The 23,708-nt window shown below is 33.6% G+C and overlaps 1 protein-coding gene across 2 annotated transcripts in view; it reads left to right on the top strand.

The window, feature by feature from the left end:
• Positions 1-23,708, top strand: part of Mapmodulin (acidic leucine-rich nuclear phosphoprotein 32 mapmodulin) — a 56,557-nt gene that overhangs the window by 539 nt on the left and 32,310 nt on the right. The gene's annotated exons all lie outside the window — the stretch shown is intronic.

The raw sequence follows: 23,708 nt of genomic DNA, 5'->3' as shown, positions 1-23,708 counted from the left end.
TTACAAAGTTTTGTATTTTGTCAGGAAGTCCATTGATAAATGTATAAATGAGGGATTTGAAATTATTGTTTTTAATGACAATCTCAATATTGCAGAAGAAGGTGAAACTTTATTACATATAGAGTACATTGGAGGATGAAGCAATTTAACAAAATAAAAATAAGTTGCTAATGTTGATGGAAATTATGAAATTGTGTTGGGTTAAAACATAATTTTGTTCAAAAAGTTTTAATAATTATGCTTACTCTTAAAAAAACAAAATTGAAACTAAGGACAATAATAGGCCTCTAAGATATTTTAAAATATTATTGACAAGGAAATTCACGTGTTAAACAGATTTTATTAGTGCTTGCTAATGAGTATGAAGGAATTTTCAAATTGACCAGAATTTTGAAATAGTTGTTTTAAAAAAATTGAGAAATGTCTAGAGATTAAAGATAACAGCTATTATGAAATGTATTTGCAATTTTGAAGATTATTAAAGGGTTAGTAAGGGTTGTAGCTATTATTTTCAAAACAAGGAGAGTTTAAATGATAGCTGACCACTTTTAATATGGAGTTTGAATCTCTCATCAGAAGTAACTTTGAAAAGTACTTGGAAAGATGCCATTTAATTAAACATTGTGATAAAATATTTGTTTTTGTCCTACAAACTTGTTTATTGAGTTTTCTTTTTTGGATGAGGGGATTCCAGTTGATATTGTAAATCTTGACTTTCATAAAGTCTTTGATAAAGTGTTTTACAAGAGATAAAGTAGTAAGTGGAATATAGAAGTAACAAAAATGGTTAGAAAATTAATTGGTGATAGAAAGCAATGTATAGTATTTTTCTGTGTGGGAGAGTGATTTGTCAGGATTTGTTTTGAAGTTTTTGTTGTTTATTGTTTGACAATTATTTAGGGAACTTCATTGACATAAATTGTTTTTAATTTGCTGATGATTCTGGAACTAAGATTTTGGGAAGAACTGAATTCTTGGAGAGCAGTGTTTCCATATTTACTATCAGTATCAAGTTGCTAGAAGAGAGATTATTCCATTGAGAATGCTTCTTTTTTCTTTTTTTTTACATGCATTTTCCTTTTATTTTCAGTTTACATTTCCTAACTTAGATGATAAAAACTGCCATTCATATGAAGAATGTGTTAACCATAATCTGCATGCTCACTTATTATCACTTGTAATTCAAAATGCAAAAAGAGTTCTGTAAGGGATTATATTCACCTTTATCACATTTCTTTTGTGTTTTGTGAAGTGCATTAACCTTTGAATTTACCACACATTTGCATAAATTAAAACAGATTAAGGTTAACAAAAGATTTTTTCAGTGATGACGAGAAATTTATATGCAAAAACGGCTCGTTTGGGCTGAGAAAACACTTTACATAGAAGAGCGAACAACGTTTCGTAATTCAAAATGCAAAATTTTATAAATAATGTTGGTGTGGTGTTTGTCAGAGTTTTGTTTGCTGATGTCGGGAATATATGGTATACAGCAGTATATGGTTTCGTGGTTTTTTGATTCGTGAGCTGTATTTACTTTAGTTGGTTGATTTTGCTTTTTTGTCTAGGTGTGTGCGTATAATGTTTTCTACGGTTTGTGGAGGAAACTTATTGATGTTGGTGAAGTATTGTTTTATTTTGTCTAATTCATCGTTAATTTTATCTGGTGAGCTGTAAGGGATTATATTCACCTTTATCACATTTCTTTTGTAGCGTTACCTTTATCTGCTTTTAGAATTTTTATGTTTTGTCTTGTTTTAGGTTTTTTATGCAATTAATGTCTATTTTTGTAAGGTTGTTTTCAGTTTATGTTGATGGTTTTGTGAGAAAATTCTTTGAAAAAAATCGTTTAAGATTGTGAAGTGCATTAACCTTTGAATTTACCACACATTTGCATAAATAAAAACAGATTAAGGTTAACAAAAGATTTTTGTATTTTGTTCCACCTAGATTGTCCCATTCATTCTACCAAACTCTAAAATATAGGTAAAGTGGAGCCAATCCTTATCGCTGAAATATTTATCAAGTATTCCTTTAAATCACATTAAATTAACTGCATCTATCAATCTGAAGTCAAGCTATTCCAAAGGCTAAACCACACTGTTAGAGAACTAAAGCTGAAGATGGCTCCTATCTTGCCAAAATTTGACCCCTCATTTTACCATTGTTGCTATTAGAAGAACATAATGCATCAACATTATTAGTTTTCTAAAGAATCTCAAACACCTCAGTCACATTCTCTCTTACTTACTCTATTGTTTGAGAAAGAAAACAATTTTAGAGATATAACTATTACTTGAAACTATAGCTACTTGGTGAACTCCCTCCTTATAGAATTGAGGAAATACAAGACTGTTGTATGTTTCACAAAGACGACATTTATTCATGACCATGGTTTCACCAGTACCTAATGATATCTTTACTGATGAAACCACAGTCATGAATAAACAATATTTTTGTGAAATGTACAGTTGTCTTGTTTTTCCTTAATTATATGATTTGAGAGATCTTAACCTGTTCTTGTATGACAACATCTCTGCTCCAGGTATCATCCAAGTAGCTCTCCCTTGGAGTCTTTTCAACAATTCACCATGACAACATGTTTTGAACAATTATGACCTTTATATTACAGATATTTATAAAATAACTTTTTATTTTAACCAACATTTTGCCTTGCTGCTTCTTCAATTGTTTGTTATTAGATTATTGAATGACAACAAACAATTCAGTGTTCTTTCTAAAGTAAGGAGTCCAGTATTCCAGATGTGGCCTAACCAAGAACCTGTATAATGGCATAATAACCTCTTTATATGTGTATTCAGTACTTTTGTAAACACAATCTAAAATACTATATGCCCTGCCACTAGCAACATTACTTGGATGACTTAAGAAACTGATCAACCAGAATACCATGGCCATAACACTGTTAAAGGCATTCCTATTACAATTATCTTCATTATTTAAATTGTGATATCACACATGTAATAACTTGCATTTAGTATAATTAAAAACCATCTCCTATTTATTTGTCCAACTTGCCATATAATTCAAATCCTTTTATGAAAGAGCAACATTTTCCTTATAGCCAGCAGCACCAAACATTTTAATATCATCAACATCTCAAATAATTTACTAACCATTCTTACATCTGTATCATTAATGTAAATCTAAAAGAGCAAGAGTTCCATCACAAAGCCCTGAGGTTCCCATTTATGATATTAACTGAGTGTGATTGAACTTTATTTATAACAATTATTTGATTTTTTTCACCTAACAAGTTTTCTATCCAATGAACCAACCTATCCACCCCCACACACACCTGTGGAGATAATACTTATGACAAGTTTTTTATGTGACACATTTTTACGTGCTGTCTGAAAGTTTAGATATACAAACCTTACACCTGAACCCTCATATTCATTAGTAACATCTTTGGAGAACATAAACATTGATAAGGCAAGATTATCTTGTAGTGACTGCTCAGCAGAAGTTTAAACTTTGTTAAATTATTTCAAAAGTATCTAAAGTAATCGGTAAATTGCAAATGATGGAGATTTTGGTAAATAGAATTTTTGGTAAAGATTGGAGAAACTTAAATGGTTAGTATATAATAAAAACTTAGGGGGGGCAGTTGATCAAATAAGGCCACGAGAAATGTCAATGGAAGTTCCACATAAGGTTATGAAAAACTAGAAGTACACAAGCTAATTAGAAAGACATTCCAGACTAACATAAGAAAGAGAAATTAGTAGTTCCTTTTATCAGTGCTAAACAGATGCAGTTCTATTAGAGAAAGTGACAAATGCTTATGATATTAGATACTGTGGCTAGAGAAAGTAATTCTATAAAAAAAACACCTGATAATATATGCAAAAAGTCTGAGACACTTAATAGGGTGTATTCATATGCTTTAGAAGTTAATTTGTCTGATACCTATCTGGATCTAAACAAATAAATGACAAGTAATAAACCTTCTGGTGGAAGAAAAAAGCCACTCATTGTTTTCATTATGATAGAAGACAACTTACATCATCAATGAGAAGAGAAGTATCATGTATGCATATTTTTGCAAGGAACCTAGTGAAATATCTTATTTCAAATTATGCGTATAAAAAGCTGTAATTTTGAACAATCAGTCAGTCAATATTTCAATCTCCAGTTTGTTGTAAGTTCCCACAGAGGATCCAGCTTTCAACTGTGGCAGTCTGGTAGAGTATTGAGAATACATGTTGGAAAAACTTATTGTAAGTCACTAATGCCAGCTTTCATCTAATCTGACAACATACATAATTAACACTGTATGAAGTCTGAAGAATTATAAATAATAGGAATGCATTTGTTAAAGTTTATTAACCACTTAAGAAGGGTTATCAAACAAAATAACCCTTCTGCTTCTCTTGAGCTGTGATGAATAGATATCAAGATTTCTGTAAGATTGAAATACTCTTCATATTTTAGTTTGTGAGGCTGAATGTTTACTTTTCAGTTTTATTGATGAATATTTAAGTAATATTCCTCATCCAAAACAGTTGCTTGGTGGAAGTATGACTGAACAAAGTGATCACGTTAATTCTAAGTTGGTTAAGAAAAAATTGTAAGTTTCAAGAATAATGAAGCTCTTGGCCCAGATATTATTTATTCAATTGTTTTGAAGGAGATTATGGATTGGATATGTAAATCACAAATTGCTGTTTTTTCTAAGCTCTTGAGTAGTGGGCAGGTGCCAGAATATTGGAAAATGGTTAATGATGCTTCTCTTGTCAAGAAATGTTATTCAAATTGTTCCAGTTATTGTATACATTTTTGGCAGAGTAGGAGTCATCTTCAGCTTAGATACCTTTATTTTTTTTTCTAACAGGTGGTTAACTTTTCAAATAGGTTGCCTTCAAACTTGACACATGCAGTTAAAGGAGTTGGGAGTTTAGATAAAGCTTAATAATTTTTGAAATATAAGGATTGGCTTTGAGTCTTTTAATGTTTAGTGGATAGTATGGCCTAGTTAGGTAAAACAGGTCCCTTGTTATTTAATGTTATTGTATGTTTCTGAAGATGGATTCAATGACTTTTGGGTCATGAAAAAATATTTTACTCTGTAGTGTGCAACAATCCAATCAAGGCATGGATCAAGCAAGATTATTCCCTATAGATAGAGTATTCTGCCAGTTCCACTGTACCTGCTTCAGCATGTCGCTGTAAGAATTATCTATTGTGAATTGGGCAGCTAAGTTATTTGAAGACACTGAGCAAATATGGAAAATTTTCTATATTCAAAATCAATATATTCTTTATAGAAAGAAAAAGGTAGCTGCAAGTAAAAACCAGGTTGGCCGACAAAGAATTTAAGAGATAAGTTTAAAGAAAAGCCTTAGCAGACTTAAGAAATTTACTGGTATTATAGAGGATAAAAAAAAGCTGATCAAACAGGAAATTAGGACATCCAAACAGTGCATGAAAAAAAATTAGGTAAAAACATGAAAATTAACAGTAAAGATTTTTTTTAAAGTACTCAAAAGGTAAACAGAATGTTAGAATGAGGATAGAACCATTCATGATGTTAAAGGAAGACTTGTATCTGATGATTATGAAATGACTTGTTTATTAAATTCTGCTTTTTCTTCTGTTTTTACTAATGAAGACTTAAAGATTATTCTTCATCTTGAACAATTGATAAATGAAAACAAAGCTGAACAAAACAGTTCAAAACAAACTTGAATAGTAGCCAACTACTAACATATTGGAAATTAGCTAATGTTATTCCTATAATCAAGGAAGGTAATAGAAATTGTCTAAGTAATTATTAGCCTAATATTCTTACATCACTTGTGGGAAAATTTTTGGAAAGTCTGATCAAAGATGCTTTGTAAAGTCATTTGAGAAAGTTTGGAATTTTATAAGATACTCAACATGCACACTAAGCATTTTCAGCATTTTTTGAAAATATTACTGAATGCATAGGTGAGGTTAAAGATGTAGATTTGGGGTCTCTGGATTTTCAGAAAGCATATGAAAAAGTTCCATATAAATGGTTTGAAAAGAAACTTCTTTCTAGAGGTGTGGGAGATGAGTTAACTACTAATTGGATAGAAGAGTGGTTTGATGGAAGAAATCAGATTGTTGTTATAAATGGAGTTCAGTCAAACTGGATTAATGTTGCAAGTGGTGTAGCTAGGGGTTCAGTCTTAGGACCATTGTTCTTTTTGATTTATGTTAATGATATAGAGAAAGGAATTGTCAATAAATTACATACATTTGCTGATGATATTAAGGTTTTGGATGTTGATGGCTATGAAAAGGATGCTGCTGTTTTACAAAAGGATTTAGATCATTTAGTGAGTTAAACAAATAAATGGCAGATGGGTTTTAATTATGATGAATGCAAGATATTGTGTGTGGGTTATCATAATTTGGATGGAAATAACCTGAAGAGTGTCATGAAAGAAAAGGATCTTGGCATAATGGTTGATCACTCTCTTCAGTCATCCAAACAATGATGCTGTTGTTAGTGGTTGGGCAAATAGGATTTTAAGTTATATCTACAGAAATATTAAATACAAATCTAAAGAGGTTATAATTTCATTGTATGGGTGGTCAGTAGTTAGGAGTATTGTGTTCAGCCTTGGGCTCCTTACCTTAGGAAAGACATTAAATTGTTGGAAAGGACTCAGAGAAGAGTTATTAAAATGGTACCTGAGATGGAAGGGTTGTCATTTGAGGAGAAATTAAGATCTTTAAAAGTTTCTCTTAAAAAACAGAGTTAGAAGAGATCTTGTTGAAGTGTTCAAAATTGTAAAAGAAATTGATAATGTTGATGCATCAACATTTTTCATACTTTACAGAAAAATTATAGAACTAGGGGACATATATAGATTTAAGCAAGATAGAAGTCATCTTCAGGAAAGACAATTTTAATTTTCAAATACTATGGTTAGCACATGGAATGGGTTGTCTTAGCATGTTGTGGAGGTAGCAAGTTTGAGTGAATTTAAAAGAAAGTTTGATTGATGCATGAATAATAAGATCTGGATTTAATTTTTTTATTTAGTTAATATTTTCAGGTTGGTTTAGAGCAGGGGGTTCCCAAACTTTTTAGACCTGAGGAGCTTCACATCAAAAAGAAAAAAACATTCTTGAGCCTTAATAAAAAAAAACAACTAAAAATAGAAACAATTGGTCACTAGCACCAGATAAAGTTTACTTCAAGCTTTTAGAAAGTAAATTTATTAAAAAATTTAATATTCAATGAAAAATTCTTACTTCTACTTGCTTGTTCAAAAATTTCTGTTTGCAAAATTTGTGTCAGTAAAAGTACAGTGGCTCGGATGGACTTGCTTTTGTTCACAAAGTAGTTCAATATTTGAAATTATGGTTGTTACCTGTAAGTGCAAATCATCTTTAATATATACCCTGTTTCTAAATTTGATCCTTGTAGCTGTAAACAATGAAAATGTTTGCTTACAAAGATATGTTGTTGGAAAATGCATCAAATTTTTTAAAGTTCTGTTACTTATTTCAGGGTATTCCATTGCCGTTTGAATCCAAAATTCTGTAATTTCTTCCTACTGAAATTTTGTTTTTAGGGTGTAATCAGTTGAAATTTCTATAAGCTGTTCTTTCTCTTTCAAAGGCAAATTGTTGGTATTTACAGAATCAGCAAAGGGATTTTGAATCCACAGTAATTTTTCTAAATGAGGAGGGAAGTACTTCTCAGTAATCGTACACAAATCAGATATAAATCATGCAAGACTGAAATTTTTGCATCTTCACTTAAGGAAATTTCATTCATAAGTAAAAAAACCACTGATATTTTTAAAGTAATCAAGTTCTTCCATGAGTATACATTCACTCCAAAGTTTTAACTTACGTTGAAGTGCTTACATTTTACTCTGAGCTTTGAAGTACGTTATCCTGGTACCCTGCATTGTAGCACTGACTTCATTTAGATAGGCAAATACATCCAAAAGGTAAGCCACTTTCTGTATCCAGCATTTGTCCCTTAATTTGTATGCAAGTTCAAAGTGGCATTCAGATAAAAAGAAACCTATCTTCTCAAGCAGATCATAAAACCAAGCAACCACTTTTCCTTAAGAAAGCCATCAGACTTCAGTATGGAGCAGCAAGTTTTTATGCGAACTTCCCATATCCTCAGAGTAAACTGAAGATCTTCACACTGAGTGGTCTTGATTTTATAAAATTAACTATTTTTATGACATCACCCAATACCTCTTAAGTCTTCTGGCATTCGCTTCATTGCAAGTGCATGAAACTAAAGATAGCAGTGGATACACTTAATGCCTAGGTTTTTCTTTTTTAGTGCATGCCACTGCACCTGAAAATTTTCCAATCATAGCTGCAGCTCTATCGGTGCAAGCACTTGAGCAAAGCTGCCATTGGATCTCATGTTCTTTCAGAAATAAATCGATCAGTTTAAATATTTCTTTACCTGTTGTTTGAGTAGGGAGAGGTTTGCAAATTAGCATGTCTTCTTCAAAACTAGCTTTGTGAATATAGCAGAGAAACACAAGCAACATTGTATAACTTGCAACATTTGTTGATTCATCTATCTGAAGTGAAAAAGTTGGACTTGCTTTTACTTGCCTTGTTAACTTTGTTAAGCAATTTATTGACATATCCTTGATTCTTCGATAAACTGAGTTGTCAGAAAGGAGCACAAAGTTAATGTTTTTTAAGAAATTTCTCATCAGTCGTGCACTCTACCAAATCTTTTGTGCATGGTTTTCTCAAATCTTCTGCAATTGTATGAGCTTCATCTGCTTTTGCAATACAGTAACTAATGCGATGTGAAGCAATAAGAGCACCTTTGTTGTTGTGATGGACAAACAAATGAAATGTTGCTTTCCTTGCATTGAATTGTAAACATTTTTGTTTGATATACTTGAAAGTTGGATTTTTTAATTGGGAGTGTTTGGTTTCTTAATGCTGTTTTAATTTTGCTGGATGCAAGTTACTGTTATTCAATACTTTTTACTTTTTTGTATAGCATATTCTGGTTTAATTTTATAGTTTTAGGAAAAAATATTAACATTCTAAAATTTTCTCGTAGAGCCCCAGATAACTATGGTGGAGCTCAAGGGCTCTGCAGAGCATAGTGTAAAAACAATGGTTTAGAGGATGGGACAGCCGAGATGGACCAACAGTTCCCTTGTTGTCCATAAATATTATATTATTAGGTTATGGGCTATTGTTCTTGTATAACATTTGTCATGGTTTCTCGAACAATTCTGCTTTGAGTGAGATAACCTGAAGAGATCAGAATCTATCCCTGCATGTTGTACAATTAAGTAAACATTACAGGTGATGCCTCTGATGATTCAAAATGAGTACCCTTATGGAAGATGTGATCCTGTTGAATTTGGTACCAATTCTGAAGATTTATTTCTGTCAGGATAAATCGACTGTTATGACAGTTTTTATTATACTTATATTCTGTTAAATGTATCGATAAATTAGAATAATAGAAATCCAGTTGTAGGTAATATACATTGAATCCTGATCTTACAGGAATTAGCCTGTTGGCAAACAATATTTCAGTTGTGTTTTACTGATATTTAGTGGCATTTTCCATTTTATTCTGAACTTGTATTATTTTTGCTGCCCTGTGTAACCAGTTGCTCTATTTTGGGAACAAGAGAGAGCCATTTGGAGCAACAAGACATCAATTACAATAGATTTACTTGAAAACCCAGATATGCAGTTACAAGTGTATACACAGGTCAATCAACTTAAGAAAATTTACAAGTAAAGCAAGGAATAAATATTAGTCTAATTCTACATCAAAAGATATTCACTTTATTAACACTCATTAACATAAAGAAATGAAGGCTTATGAGGAATAAAAAAATAATAACTGATTACATAAAACTTTTCGCTTTCATATTTTTGCTAATTTATATTAGATCCATAAAGTTTCTAACCCTATCAGCATTACTTATTTAACATTATTGACTTCTACATCATGCATCATATTTCCAACTGGCAATTAAAACTTGCATGAAGTTAGTGCAGTGTTAGTCTTGCATGTGTAGATAAACTGCCATATTCTGTCTATATATCTTGAGAACTTAACTAAAATGAATGAAGTAATTGGAAAGCCTGGAACCTTCTGAAGCAATCTTGAGGCTGGGAACAACTTTGCTGTTGGAGACAACCACACTTTTGGTCCAGAGACAAATTTTTATATGGTTTAGCAGCATAATCCATTAAAATGCATGGGAGTAGACTTTGAGGTGATTGGTCCAGCAGTTTTAGAGTGGACTCATTTTCCATTAGCGATTGGTGCCCAGTGGCCAAGGGCTTGATGTCAAATAACTTAAAATATTACCTGTGTGTGCACTCTTTCATCCTCTGTAGTCTGTTTTGGACAAACGTCTATACGTTCATTGAAAGCTGAAACATTTTAATATTTTGCAACACAGACATAAGCTCAGACTACAGTTAGCTCATGAGGAAGTATAGTTTAACAATCTGTTTATTTTAGGGAGCTTCACCTGCATACAGATAACACAATTTTCAGAATTAAGTTTAGGTTTGAGAACTTTCAATTTAGTGCATATTTCTAAAATAACACTCAAGGTACCAAGATAAATTATTTTTATTTTTTATTATCTTAAGTTATAACAGTGTCTGACATCTTTTAAATTGTGGTTATGATAACTTTTTCTCAGTTTACAGGGTTTCCACTCTACCCTTGAACACAGTTGCTCCAGTCTTTCATACCCCACTTAAATAGCCTTAGCATATTCTAGTTTGCAGAATTCTTCATCAACTTCAGCTTTCCCTCTTTCTAGGTACTGTATTTTAGCACTTATTCAGATAACATAAACACTTTTTCTTTACAAAGTGTTTGGCATGGGTTTCTATAAATAGGAGTGTTGTGATTTTTCACAGTTTGCATTGAGACTTTGAATGTGGTTAGCATTTCTTTTGTAATATTCTGAATTATATTCATAGATTACAAAAACAAAAAAATGTGTCTATTAAGGAGGTCAATGAGACCTCTTCCACCTCTGCTATGAGGTATTTTGCAACAGCCTAAGGAGAAGTTACTCTCAGTTAAAGCTGTTTGTGATATAATCCATTGCAAGATCAAGACATACATGTGTACTGAGGTAGTCTCTCCAGGAAGTTCTGTGGCAGCTTTTGCAAATGATCACGGACTGGCTGGGAAAAATTTAGACTTGCTTTTTCCATGTCCTCCTTTTACTAGGTTGGCCTCAACAGAGGATAATTTTGATCATCCACCCCTAGCCCCTTTTCTTCTGTTGATTATACAGGTTTATGAGGTTTTAGGGGTCTTTTCTATTGCATTTGACTTTACTACTTCCTTGCAAGGAAAAATGACAGCAAGTGACTACTTGTTTTTTTTTCTCTTTCTTTTGATACTGCTGTTCATGCTCAGAGATTTTCTTCTCAGTTATATGATGGGATGGTTATGCCTTGTCTCTCCCATTTGTCAAAACAATATGCCTTTACTTATCACTGTCAGGAGATAGTGAATTTAGATTCTCAATGAGTGGATCCCCTTTCTGGATCTATGGGTCTCTAGATTGGAATCTGTGATAACTTTAAATAGACCATGGTTTTCTTGGATTTGTCTTACTCTCACAAACTGTCCTGTGGTATTTATCTTTCATTCAACTTCTGTCTGAAGCCTATCAATATTTTACTCGGCAATTTGAGGAAGAGTTGGGAATTTTGCTGATGTGTACCTTGGTCAAATTGTCTTCTTCAGTTCTTTTTATTGGCTTTCTGGCTGGTTTGTTGTTGAAATTTGTTGGGGAGAGATACTTTGTTAGAAACTGTTCATTTACTGTCTTCTGCCCTCAGAGAGTTGTGGAAAGCTGGTTTTCTATGTCCTATCTTGTATGTGGGATTTACAGAGACATTAGCATCACAAATTCATACAGTCCATTTATATTCTTCTTTATCATCATTGGGTTCTTTCCTTTCTCCAGCATTGGGCACTATTTATGAGTGGTAGCTGCTTGTGCTTTCCAACATCCTCCTTTGGTTCCCAGGCTTATTGTGTCCCACAGAGTATGTTTTTATTTTCAAGGATTTTTGTTCAGGCAGATCGACAGACAGCAATGGCATCAGTGACTATTCCATTTGTGGGGGAGCAGTGGGAATGTGATTACATCATTTTTGGACATCTGGAGTATTTCACCAGGCATCCATAGGTGCTTCATTTTCTGGCTTCACTGTTGGTCATGTAGTTTGCATCACCTTCACTGTTATCTGGACAACCTATTGCCTTTTCAATCCTAACAGATCCATAGTGGGTGAAGCTTTATTCCCAGACCATAAGAGAGTTGTTAGTAAAAAAGGTTGAACCCATTCTTCTGGGATTTGATTTCTGTTTATTCATTATTCCCAAAATGACAAGAGATTGGTGTCCAATCATTGATCTGTCTTGGTTCAAACAATTATTAGGTTCTCCTCACTTTACAATAGAATTTTTTCTTTATCTACTATACAACTTTGTGTTAAAGTGCTGGATGACCAAGTTCGATGTTACCAATGCTCATCTCCATATTCCCATAGCATAATCTTCCTGGAGGTTTCTCAGATTTGTGCACAAGGATCAGGTGCTGCAGTTCTGTGCTCTGCCTTTTGGTCTTGCATCACCACCTTATGTCTTTAGCAGAGTTGTTAAAGCTTTTTCTTGTCACCTGCATTCCTTGAGCCTGTGCACACATCATTATATGAATGACTGACTGCTTCTGCTTTTAATTAGCAGAATAACACTCAAATTCTCGTTTTAGAAGCCACAAAAGCAGACTCCCTTATTAGACTGGAGAAATCCATTCTGTGCTCAGTGCAATATTTGATCCATCTGGGTGTGTTTTTTTCAATACTCACTAAATTCACACTTATCTAAGGTTCAAATCATGGAAAGAGCCATTTGGCTTTTACTTGTGTCTCCTTCTCCAATAATGAGGAGAGTTCTCTCTCTTTTGGGGATGTGGGCACCCTTTAAGCCTCTTATTCCTTTGAAAAAAGTGTATACGAGGTTCCTTCATTGTTCACTGTGTGACAAATGGATAATACATTCTAATCCTTTGGATCATCCTGTCTCATTACTGTGTAGCAACATCATCATTTGCCCATGGTGGTGAGATCAAAACACCACCACCTCATTCCAAAATGCATCTGTGAACAGATGCATCTTTTCAGAGATTGGGAACTTGTTTTCAAGATCATGAGTTCCAGGATATTTGGATGGAAGACAAGTCTTATCCTCCATATCAATGTTCTCAAACTCCATCACGCAATGGTTCAAAGTCTGTCTCTCTTGAAGGAAAAAGTTGTCATGATACTTTCCAAGAATTCCACAGTGTTATCTCAGATTTCTTGTCAAGGAGGCACACATCCAAGATACCTTTATTTGCATGCCTTTGAACTTCTCTACTGGGCTCATTTCCATTGTATCAATGTCTTAATAGGTTATGCTTCAGGAATAATGAATTTCATTGAGGATCTTTTGTCTTAATTTGAGGATTCTTCTGACAGAATGGATACCACATCATGAGGTTTTTCAGTGGATTTGATCTCAATTCGAGTCTCCAATGATCGATGCTTAAGTGACTCATTGGAATTCTCAACTATAGTAGTTTTAGTCTACAATAATTCATCTTCAAACATTCATAGTAGATGCTTTCTATCATAACTGCACTGGTTTACATCTGTATGCCTTTCCCTCAATTTAGCTATTGCCCCATGTTTTGACTGTTTCATGCCACTCCTTGTCATGTTCTCTTTGTTACATCATATTTGCTGACTCAAACATGGTTTCTGTTTCTTTGGTATTTAGAGGAATGTCCACCTCTACCTCTTTCACATTGGACACCTCTGTCGAGACAACCTAAATCAGACATTTTCCAGTCAGGTGTTTTGAAACTCAATCTTTGCTTGACATAAGGGTTTAACTTCTAAAATTTCTCTGTATTTTGTTATATTTCTCCTTAGACTAATGGCCATGTCATAATTGTTATCAGTGGTGTATTAAAAGGAATTTTAAACCTTCATCCTAAAGCAGGAGTTCCCAACCGGTGGGTCGCGACCCCTTGGGGGGTCGCAAAGCCTTGGCAGGGGAGTCGTGTAGCCTTGTTAGAAGTAGCTTGGGATGACATTAATTTTATTTCATCAATTACATTTTCAAGTCGCAAATGCCAAAAGGTTGGGAACCCTGTCCTAAAGTATCTGCCATATCATATTTTATGACTTGGGTATTTAAGAGGGGGCTTGTTTTATTTATGGTGGCTTTATATAAAGCATCCTTATTCACTTTTTTGGTATTTTAGAAGATTTTTGAATCTCCAGTGCTACCATGTCTACTCAAATTTTTTTTGTATTCTTTGGTTTAAATGACATTTTCAATTACCAAATTGGGATTTTACAGTTGTTTTACATGTATTGTCTCATCTTCCCTTTGAGCCTTTAGATTTATGTTCTTTGTTGTTGTTGTTGGCTTGTGGATGTACTCCACCAGAGTTGTTTGCAATCCATGTGCATTGGACTCATTATCATTCTACATTTGTTTTGCTTTACCCCAGTAGGTCTTTTCTTCCAAAGACACTGACAGCCAGGGAATGGTAAAGATCCTCATCACCAATTTATCTATCAGACATTTCTCATCTTTATGACTGCTCTGATCCTGATCGTTTGCTATGTCCTGTCAAGTATTATGTGCCTAGTACTAACGTATTTTGAGGTACTAGAAATTGTTTGTTTGTTCATTGGGATTTTTCAATTTTCCATGACTTACCTACCATTACTCGAATGCCATAGATTGCTTTGCATGCCCTACAATGGATTATTGTTAAAAGAGAGGAATCTTTTACATGTCAAATCTTACCATATTCATTATATTTCTATGTCATTAACTACCTAGTTGAATTCCCCTCTGGAAAACATTGTTCTGACTGGTATGTGGATTACTTTTAATACTTTTCTATCTCATTACTTACATGATTTGGTAGTTTCCTTTTCTGAGGGATTTCGACCACATCTGTTAGACTTTCACCAGAGATTAATATCTTCTTCAGTCATATACTCTTTTATTTCCTAGGCCCCTGTATATAACACTGGATCTCACTATGTAGCAAGTACTGTCCAGGCAGTCATGCTTTCTGTTTTCATTTCTGCACTAGCAACCACTTTCATTGTAATTACTACAGGTTGCAACAGGCTCTGTTGAAATGTGGTGTTACACAAGACCATTTAGGTGCCTACAGGATGGTATTACCATATTCTTGTAGACTGTCATGAGTAAAGCTAAAGGGGATTCTGACTGTCCTTATCAATCTTCAGGTTGAAGAAATCAGGATCAATTTGCTTTTAAGAATGTAGGAAACTTGATTTCTATTATAGCAGAGTTTCCAGAGCACTGCTACACTGGGCTTCTCTGTGTGTATTATTCAGACTCTGCTAGTGAAGCTTGGGATTCCTTACCACCCCTGGTTTCCAGTTATTGGGGTGGCAGACAGAGGCATTTCTTCCAGTTTTAGAGAAGAGGGAAAAGTTGAAGGCCTTCCTAATTGGGTACATCCATGATTTTTCTTGTCAAGGAGGCACACATCCAAGATACCTTTATTTGCATGCCTTTGAACTTCTCTACTGGGCTCATTTCCATTGTATCAATGTCTTAATAGGTTATGCTTCAGGAATAATGAATTTCATTGAGGATCTTTTGTCTTAATTTGAGGATTCTTCTGACAGAATGGATACCACATCATGAGGTTTTTCAGTGGATTTGATCTCAATTCGAGTCTCCAATGATCGATGCTTAAGTGACTCATTGGAATTCTCAACTATAGTAGTTTTAGTCTACAATAATTCATCTTCAAACATTCATAGTAGATGCTTTCTATCATAACTGCACTGGTTTACATCTGTATGCCTTTCCCTCAATTTAGCTATTGCCCCATGTTTTGACTGTTTCATGCCACTCCTTGTCATGTTCTCTTTGTTACATCATATTTGCTGACTCAAACATGGTTTCTGTTTCTTTGGTATTTAGAGGAATGTCCACCTCTACCTCTTTCACATTGGACACCTCTGTCGAGACAACCTAAATCAGACATTTTCCAGTCAGGTGTTTTGAAACTCAATCTTTGCTTGACATAAGGGTTTAACTTCTAAAATTTCTCTGTATTTTGTTATATTTCTCCTTAGACTAATGGCCATGTCATAATTGTTATCAGTGGTGTATTAAAAGGAATTTTAAACCTTCATCCTAAAGCAGGAGTTCCCAACCGGTGGGTCGCGACCCTGGGGTCGCAAAAGCCTTGGCAGGGGAGTCGTGTAGCCTTGTTAGAAGTAGCTTGGGATGACATTAATTTTATTTCATCAATTACATTTTCAAGTCGCAAATGCCAAAAGGTTGGGAACCCCTGTCCTAAAGTATCTGCCATATCATATTTTATGACTTGGGTATTTAAGAGGGGGCTTGTTTTATTTATGGTGGCTTTATATAAAGCATCCTTATTCACTTTTTTGGTATTTTAGAAGATTTTTGAATCTCCAGTGCTACCATGTCTACTCAAATTTTTTTGTATTCTTTGGTTTAAATGACATTTTCAATTACCAAATTGGGATTTTACAGTTGTTTTACATGTATTGTCTCATCTTCCCTTTGAGCCTTTAGATTTATGTTCTTTGTTGTTGTTGTTGGCTTGTGGATGTACTCCACCAGAGTTGTTTGCAATCCATGTGCATTGGACTCATTATCATTCTACATTTGTTTTGCTTTACCCCAGTAGGTCTTTTCTTCCAAAGACACTGACAGCCAGGGAATGGTAAAGATCCTCATCACCAATTTATCTATCAGACATTTCTCATCTTTATGACTGCTCTGATCTTGATCGTTTGCTATGTCCTGTCAAGTATTATGTGCCTAGTACTAACGTATTTTGAGGTACTAGAAATTGTTTGTTTGTTCATTGGGATTTTTCAATTTTCCATGACTTACCTACCATTACTCGAATGCCATAGATTGCTTTGCATGCCCTACAATGGATTATTGTTAAAAGAGAGGAATCTTTTACATGTCAAATCTTACCATATTCATTATATTTCTATGTCATTAACTACCTAGTTGAATTCCCCCTCTGGAAAACATTGTTCTGACTGGTATGTGGATTACTTTTAATACTTTTCTATCTCATTACTTACATGATTTGGTAGTTTCCTTTTCTGAGGGATTTTGACCACATCTGTTAGACTTTCACCAGAGATTAGTATCTTCTTCAATCATATACTCTTTTATTTCCTAGGCCCCTGTATATAACACTGGATCTCACTATGTAGCAAGTACTGTCCAGGCAGTCATGCTTTCTGTTTTCATTTCTGCACTAGCAACCACTTTCATTGTAATTACTACAGGTTGCAACAGGCTCTGTTGAAATGTGGTGTTACACAAGACCATTTAGGTGCCTACAGGATGGTATTACCATATTCTTGTAGACTGTCATGAGTAAAGCTAAAGGGGATTCTGACTGTCCTTATCAATCTTCAGGTTGAAGAAATCAGGATCAATTTGCTTTTAAGAATGTAGGAAACTTGATTTCTATTATAGCAGAGTTTCCAGAGCACTGCTACACTGGGCTTCTCTGTGTGTATTATTCAGACTCTGCTAGTGAAGCTTGGGATTCCTTACCACCCCTGGTTTCCAGTTATTGGGGTGGCAGACAGAGGCATTTCTTCCAGTTTTAGAGAAGAGGGAAAAGTTGAAGGCCTTCCTAATTGGGTACATCCATGATTTTTCCCTGATGTCTGCAAAAGTATATTCATAATTCTGGTTCCGATTTGATACTGTGCCATCCAGTTTGGTTTGCATGGCTCTTCTTTTTGATCAGTGTTGGTTTTATATATTGTTCATGGAAGAAGGTTCACTATCTCTTCATAATTCTGAATGCAAAGTGGTCCTGTTCTAGGTCCTTGGTTGAACCACAGGTTCCATATCTTTTCCATAATTCCATAGGCAAGTGGGATAGTCCCTGCCCACTTGGTCATGGAGTGAGGATGAATATTCAAATTTCCAGATTGGATATGTTCTGTTCCTTTGCTTGAGTATGGGATACAGGACCCTGTCATTCTAAACTTGGGGTGTTGACTTTTGGAATTCTTCAGTTGGAGGAAAACGTTTTCCACTTCAGTGTTGTTTATCATCATGATTCTGGTGGTTTCAAATGTATTACTCTATTGTCATAGGTTGTGATATAATCAAAATTATATATACAGGGTGGCCCATAACTCCCTACCCATCCATATATCTTATGTATCCAGTGTATCTGTGTGCTGTCCCTCATTCTCACCAATATTCTTGCACTCGTGCACCCACGTACTTGTCACAATATGCTCTTCAAGTGTAAATGGTCTTACATCGGTCATATTTCTCTGAAAAAAAAAGAAACATTTATAATACATGTGTAATTGAATATAACATAACATATGGATGGATAGGGACCTAGGGCCACTCTGTATATATTAAATTGTAGTTCAATAGGTCTAGCCAACAATAACACCCTCCCATCCTACTTCCACACTAAGAGCTGGTTTATGTCTCGAAAACGTGATTGTGCAATGAAGTCAGTGGAGAATTTTGCAAGTTAGAATTTGTCAAGGTCATTCAAGTGTGGTATAAAAGATTGGAGCAAGTGTGTTGATGCTTAGATGGGTAGAGTGGAAACTGGAGTTTGTGAAGTGCCTATATTGTCAGTAGAGGTAAACATTATTGGAAATACATTTTCAGTTCAGGAAAATGTTAAAGTTTTGTATTTTATAATATAAAACACTGTTGGTGTACAAAATATGTCTTTCTGTGCATGTCACATTCTAAGAAACATTAAGTTTTAATTTATTTAATACAAATAGAAATAAATATGTTTATTTTGTTCTATTTTCTGTGTAGATAATTTGAAGAAACCTTCACCACCAACTGGTATCTTCATAATGCTTGAAGTAAAGAACAATGAAAATAAAGAGCAAAACATGCATATTCTTTGTGTATCTTAAAGGTAGTTCACACAAAAACAATGCAACTTGCTTTGAAATCTTCAGAGATACATTTATTTAGATTGGTGTTTTCTCTGATATTGTTCCTGTTTTGTGTGTGAATATGTTAATATTAATTTGTATATAAAGTACAGGCTTTGTCTTTACTTCTAGTTTGAAGAGCTTAAGAGTGAAAACGAAGGCAAATGTTGTTATGTGTTAATCACAGAACCCATACAAACAAGGCCTTTTGCCCAATATCATTTGAGCTTGTCAGGTCGACCAAGATGTAATGGACATAGTGGTGGTCTAGGTGCTTGTTATATTAGTATGTTTCTCAGTAATTTATGATCATAAGTGTAACTGTTATTTTATTTTGTAATTAGCTAAGTTGCATATTAGATGTAAGTTTTTGCCTATAATGAATTTATAAAAACACATTTTGGCCTTAAGTAACAGCATATATGAACCACTTTATATCTTCAGTTTAATCTGTGGTGTGGTTACAAATAGAATTCATTTAATTTTTGGAGACTGATTTTAAGTAATGTTGTACATAAGGGATTTGTTTGTAGTTTATGATATCAGGGTTAACCTTTTATTCTTTGTGTATAATATCATATCTATTACTTCAGTAGTTCCCAACCTGGGAGGATGCACCCAATATGACAGGGGATCCTCACCACTATTTTCTAGCCCAAATCTGCTTGTTTCTCTACATAGTTAAAATGCAGGAGTGGTGTGTGTGTGTGTGTGTTTTAAACTAGAACAGTTTATTTGAATTAAATGGAATAACGTTTTCATTACAAGTTCTCTGAACAAGACATGTAAATAGGTTACTCCTGATTTTACTCCCTGTTGGGTATATTCACTAATTATAGCAGTGCCTGAAAATAAATGATTATATTCCAAACACATTCTCAGTGGTATTTTAAACAAATTGTACTGTGAAAATTTTATAAAGTATACTATATTATCATATGCATATTTGAGAATTCTGCAGTTGAGATCAGAATATTTCTAAAATGTAATCACGCGTTTTAAATTGCACATCAAAACTTGAGATGACTTTAGTAAGTAAACATGTAATCTGTTTTATGAAACAGTTGTGAGACTTCAAGTAACTTGAAGAAAATACAAGACTTTTACTTTCTCCAACTTGTCATAATTATAATCTGACTAATATTGCATCTGATAAAATTTTGAAATTGTAGTATATTCTGTATTTGAAGCCTAATTATAAAATGCATGGTATTTGCAAACATTTCTCATCAGAAGTACATTTCAAAATATGGTAGAAGAGGTGACTGAAGAGCAGCATTAATGCATATTATTTAGGTCTACAGAATCCTGCAGCAAGACAAGAAGAAAAATAATAAACTTATAATATTAATAAGTATTGAAACATGTTATTCAGGACATAGAAAAATAGTACATGTGTAATAATATTAAAACATGTTACTCAGAATATAGAAAAGTACAGGGATTGATATTAAAAAATCATATCTAAACATTTTTGAACAAAGGTATGAACAGACACAAAGTTCACTGTTTAATTAAATTTATTCTAGGGACTGGCTTTCCTTTGAAGTCATGACAAATTAGTAATACTAATTTGAACTTATTTAACAGTTATTGGTCACACTTGACTTCACTTCCACCACATTGACAGTGTATGTCCAGATTCCTCAAAGATAATGCATAGGTTGAAAATTCTACAGAGGGATTTGCAATCACTCTGTATTCTCACAGATGCTGTGTCATTCAATACATGACCTGTTAAGAAAATAACAAAAATATTCTCCTCCCTTCACTTGTAATGGATGCTGAAAATGCTGATAGCTTCAAAATTGTTGAAGTGGTTAAAAAAAACTGAAGTCTAGTGAATGTTATAAAATGGAAGATACTTTTTCATGTGGGGCTGGAGCTGCAAGTATAATAATGTTTTTCCAGAATCTGTTTAAGGGAGCACTGTCCTTGGGTTTATGGCCTTATTTACATAAATACAACTTAGTTTGCATTATTAATGACACTTGACTCTCATTCTTGCACTGTGGTTTGTCAAAAGCCATAACGGCAACATATGTTAGATGACGATTTTATAATGGGCAATAAAACGTTTTACCATTTAGTAATATCCCAAACAAATCTTTTTATAACCTTAATATTGATTAGTTAGACTGATAAATATTTGCTGTTTGGAGGCTTTCTTCTTTTCAGAAGGCCTGTCTGCATCAGTGGTGTTTGCTTTGGCCAACTACTTGAATAAGAGACAAGAAAATCCAACAACCAAGAAAAGAGAACAGTGCACATTCTTTCATTCTCTGTAATAGTTATGGTCAGTGCAACTGCAGATGTAGTTCTTCACATTTATGAGTGCCTTCACACTGTCATTTTGAAACATTCATGAAAATAATTTTGTGAGGGACTGTTATAGTTCCTGTCAAGGCTGTCATGACTGCTGTTTTGGGCCAGCTATTAATTTTTTTTACCCAAAATATAAATACTTTTGAATTCGGATCCTGTAGTTACTTGTGATGACATTGTCCATGCAATCTGCTTTTGTTTATGTGTACAAGAAAGCTCACAAATAACTTTATATTGGTTGCTGTGTTATGACGTTGATACTTGATGTTATCCATGGTAATAAGACATTTTATGAAAGATACTGCTGTATATAAACAGCAAATATTTACATCTGAAAAACAAAGTAAATATTTGATGTTTAACTTACAAAACCAGATATTAATTATTATTAGGGTGCCATATTAACCATAGGTCATCATTGTTTAGTAGCATACAGTAAATATATTTCATTTTAGCCAGTGAAGTTTTCACACTTATAATCTTTTATTGTCACTATTGTAAATAATTAATCAGGATATAGAATCGGCCCACTAACAGTTTTCTGAGAACAAATTTGAGACTAGAGAAAGGCATTGCAATTTATACCACACGTGAAAGTTAAAAAGAAGACTACTTGTATTGTTCTACATTCAGTTTATGAAGTGTTGATTGTTAAAAAACTGATATGTGTGTCTCCTTCAAAGAACATTTGCAACATTTGTTTGCTTCCCAGTTTTAATCTTCTGTTGATGGTTATCTAAATACCAAAGAAATGCTGATCCCATAATTTCTGCATCTAGGTTCAACAAGCAAATAGAAGTCCCTTTTTTTTTATCACAAAGAAGGGTAACTTCTACATATTTGAGGCTAAGGTCAATTTATTTCTGATATTCTGGTTAGATTTCTCATATTATCTCTTATTGACGATCAGAGTTTTGGGGTCATTCTAGGAGCATTATGTTTTATTCAGGAAACAGATTTATTGTTCAAGATAGCAAAATCATGTGTGCAGTTTACTTAATATCTAATCTATTTCATGGCTATAATATGTTTAGGACATTCACAGATTCCTTTAAGCTGTTTCATTGCTTTGATGTCTCCTTTTCATGATGTACTTCAACTTGTTAGTCTTATTGGTTACCTTCTTGTAATCACCTCAGAGCTCTAAAGTGAGACCTGGCTTTTCAGAGGAAGAATTCCGATGATGGCCTGCTCTAATCAGATCAGAATGGTAGGTGAAAAATATATTATGGGAGATTTTAATTTTGGGAATATTGACTGGGAAAAATTGATACTGACAGTGAGGGATATGAAGTTTTTAGAAATTGTTCAGGTTTTATATACCAAATGGTGATGAACCTTCAAAGGAGGAAACTATTTTAAATTTAGTATTAGAGTTCACTGTGTATATGTTTGACAGAGTTGTGGTTGGTGAATATTTAAGTACAAATGACCACTGTTAAATATGGAATTTTATTTTATGTATAATTAATTGATATAATGAGATGTAATCTGGCTGCTGTAGTTTAGGTAGGTATCATGAACAGATGTGGGAAGCATTTAGGGAAGAATTGATATACATACAGTACATCTATATTCCCTCCAGTAAGAAAAAGGCAGTGGAATGGAATAAACCAGTTTGGTTCATTGAAGATTTAAGAGTGTATTAGGGATAAACACAACAAATTCAAAAAAATTTAAACATAGTTTAAAATAATTTAAATAAGTTAAATAATTTAAAATTAGTTTAAATTAGTTTAAAATAATATGGAGTTGGAGAACTATATGAAATGAAGAGCTGGTTATAAAGGAAGTTAAAAGGGCAAAACCTGTATATCAAAGAGGGTTGGCTGAGAGAGTCAAACAATGAGGAATTATTTAGGTACACGATGGGTAAGCAAAATGTTAGGATGGAGATTGAGGAAGATACAAGTATCATGTCTAAACCAGAGCACTTAATGTATGGGAAAAATATTGATGTAAAAGATATAATTTTAAGTTCTCAAATTGTAAGAGAAAAGTTAGAAAACCTAAAACTTGATTAACCCCCTGGACCAGACAATGTTTATCTTAGAGTTTTAAAGGAACTTAAACATTTTATTTGTGAACAGTTAGCTAATATTTGTTATAGGTCATTGAGTCGTGACCTATCAGTTAGAAGATTGGAGGTTGGCTGATGTTAGTCCAATATTTAAAGGAGGTGATAAACATTGTCCAGGCAATTATAGGCCAATTATTTTTACATCAATAATTGGAAAGGTTTTGGATGGTGTGATTAAAGATGCATTATAGAATCACTAAAAGCAGTTTAATATAGTGTCAAAGAGCCAGAATGGTTTTACTAAAGG

This window comes from Tachypleus tridentatus, chromosome 4 (genome assembly GCF_004210375.1).
Source record: "Tachypleus tridentatus isolate NWPU-2018 chromosome 4, ASM421037v1, whole genome shotgun sequence".
Classification (NCBI taxonomy): domain Eukaryota; kingdom Metazoa; phylum Arthropoda; class Merostomata; order Xiphosura; family Limulidae; genus Tachypleus; species Tachypleus tridentatus.
The sequence above is the reverse complement of the archived record's forward strand: the minus strand, read 5'-3'. Positions and strand labels throughout refer to the sequence as shown.